This window comes from Triticum dicoccoides, chromosome 6A (assembly GCF_002162155.2).
Source record: "Triticum dicoccoides isolate Atlit2015 ecotype Zavitan chromosome 6A, WEW_v2.0, whole genome shotgun sequence".
Classification (NCBI taxonomy): Eukaryota; Viridiplantae; Streptophyta; class Magnoliopsida; order Poales; family Poaceae; genus Triticum; species Triticum dicoccoides.
The window spans coordinates 122,457,334-122,460,389 of record NC_041390.1 but is presented as its reverse complement, the minus strand read 5'-3'; positions in this window follow the sequence as shown (position 1 = coordinate 122,460,389).

The window sequence follows — 3,056 nt, the reverse complement described above, 5'->3', positions numbered from 1 at the left end:
GGGGGGGGAGAGCGCAGGGGTCAAGGCGTTGGTTTGTTTGCAGTGGACGGACGGAGTGGTATTGGGTGGGGGGTGCTGCGGCCCGTCCTACTTTATAGAGGCGTAGGGGGCTCGTTGTCACTTTTCTGCCATTTCTATCTTTTTTTTGTGCAGGGGACCTTTTATTCCTTGGTGCAATGTATTTTTAACAGAAAAAACTACCCATATGTAGACGCTCATACATACGCACACATATAATATACTTCCTTCGTCCCATAATATAAGAGCGTTTTTTAGACTACTCATCAGATGTAGACGGTTGAACATATGCAGTATACATACAAGACACTAGTGTCAAAAACACTTTTATATTATGAGACGGAGGGAGTATACTACGTTGTTCCTTATTACTTCGCACACGGCTGAATTTCTATCCTGTCACGGTACTTTCAAAGATGTTTTTGGACGGTACAATTTTTGCAAAAAATTGAGTATTCTTAATTAATGTAGCATATCCTCATAAATAAGTGAATAATTCTATTGAATATATTTCATTGATAAGAATATCGTACGAAATCTAACATTAAGAGGGTGTCTGGATACGTTTTAGTCTCATGACTAAAAGTAATGGAACTAAAATTTGCTAGCCTCACCCATGCTTGGATCCAAATACTAAAGGGACTAAAATCAAGTTAATGAGCATTTATTATCCTTCAAACCCTCCAATTCAGAACTTGCATGTGTTAAAGGAGATGAGTTAAATGAATAGAGAGGGGACTAATCCACATTTTAATAGGAATACCGCTGACTAAAACATTTTAGTCTCAAGACTAGTTTTAGCACCTCTTTAGTCAGGGGTGCTTGGAACTTTAGCCTCTTAGAGAATACTGCTGACTAAAATAAGTCCCTTGGATCCAAGCACCCTCTAACTCAAATTCTGTGTGCCTCCAATGAGTAATTCAATTCAACATCTATCTATTTCTTCATACTCTCGTGCATCATTCATTTCTATAAAATCTGTTTACTTTTTTCTCCTATGACTTATTCAAAGACATTACTATGAAAAATACCATGTTTTCAAATTATGTTGGAGTCCACCATACTGACATTCTCACCAAATGGGTGGGTCATTGCAATCCTTCATTTTCCTTGTCACGTGAATCAAAGGAAGTCCTAGAATTACCACGCAAGAAGTGCAATGCCAAACTCTTTAGTGCCACACTAACATCCTAATTCTAACCTTTCGTTCTTTTGACTTTGATTTGAGAGGGTTGGTAGAATATTTGGATTTCTACCACCAACGTAATCACCTTAGCACGGAAAAATGGTAATTTGCATAAAAAAGACTTCGAGAAGAGATAAAGAGAGGGGGATCCAAGTTTCAACGAATTACCCTTCCCATCCATCGACTTCGGGTCGAAGATTTTGGTTGATTGGTCATGTCACTGGTATGGGTACTTGAATACATCATCGTTGTAGGCGGGGCGCGCGGATGAGCCCTTAGGTGCTAGAGGAGCAGCACGCACGTCGACTCATTTGCCTTCACCATGTGGTCGACACTACCAAGGCGGAAGTAGAGTCCGCAACCATGGGGATGTAGCCACGTGTAGGATAGATAGAGGAAACTGGAGAGGGCTTGATAGTGAATTTCTGTGTGTGGGAGAGAGAGAGACTGGGGACGAAGATGAATGTTACATGTTAGCCCTCATAGCATATGAGAGCAAAGATCAATCGGTGGTTGGATTTTCCATTTCCCTATACGACAAACAAGATTTTACTTCCACAAGGTTAGGAGTGGTGGGTTTGTGAACACTTGGTACTTCCTACGTCCGAAAATACTTGTCATCAAAATAGATAAAAGAAAGTGTATCTAGACGTATTTTAGTTCTAGATACATTCTTTTTTGTTCATTTTGATGACAAGTATTTCCGGACGGAGGGGGTACCATTTTTGGGACTAAGTGGTTAAGGTTCATTTTAGACAACAATAGAGAATTATAGCCAAAGATAAACCTGCCCCAACAATGCCCCTCGTACATGTTCGCCTATGCTCTTGCGAGTTGAAGGGCGACTAGGGTTTCTCGCCTCCTGTCGAGGGCGCCGCAGCTCTACCCTGTCTCATGTGGCGTTAGGCATGAAGGTGCGGTGGAGTCGGCCCTTGCCGACGGGAGGGCTCCTCCTTCGTTTTTAGGTGTCTTTTGTGTGTGTGTGTGTGTGTGTGTGTGTGTGTGTGTGTGTGTGTGTGTGTGTGTGTGTGTGTGTGGTTTGAGTTATGTCTAGGAAGAAGAGGTGGCAGCGGCTCCATGAAGATGGAATAAGTTTCTCCTTAGCCTAGCCCCGATACCGGCGATGCAACAAGTGTGAGCAGAAGGCGTGTGGATGTGTGTCTTCGGCAGATCTCGCGGAATTTGATCGATGTTTGTCTTTGATGGATCTATATGTGGATCCGCTCTACGTTCGTGTTTCTATAAATTTGATACTTCCGATCATGCGCTCGTCCCGTGGAGCCTTAGTACGATAACTTCTCGGATGTCTACTATGGTAAGGTTGGTCTTGCTGCGGTAAGGAAGGGGAGATGACGGCGACGCGCTTTTGGTTTTCTCCAATAGTTATAGTTGTTTGTAGGTGGTCTACGAATCTAGATGTAATTTTTGTTATTTTTGATATTTTTCGTACTGTCATATTTTGGGAAGTTTTCCCCGAAGATAAAATGTCTAATTTTCACGGGCTCTACCAGTTCAAGGTTCAAAACAAACTAGCGCGGGGAACTCGTTTGTTTTGAAGATAAAATGCGAGGTTTTATCACTTTATCGCGAGTTAGTGAAATATAACCGTGTCCCATCAAATTGCCACTGTTCTTGAATTTCGAACCTCAAAGTAGCCAAATTAGCGCGGGGAAATTAATTTTTTTTTTTGAATTATTTGAATTGCTTACCACATGTTTCATGTGATAGCGCCGGAAAATCAATTTGATTGAAAGGGCGGGAGTGGAGCTGGAGGCGAGGGTGGGGGAGCGAGGTACACGCGGGTACCGATCTGTGTACCCGGCGGGTACGGAGGACAAAAAGCCGGTGCGCC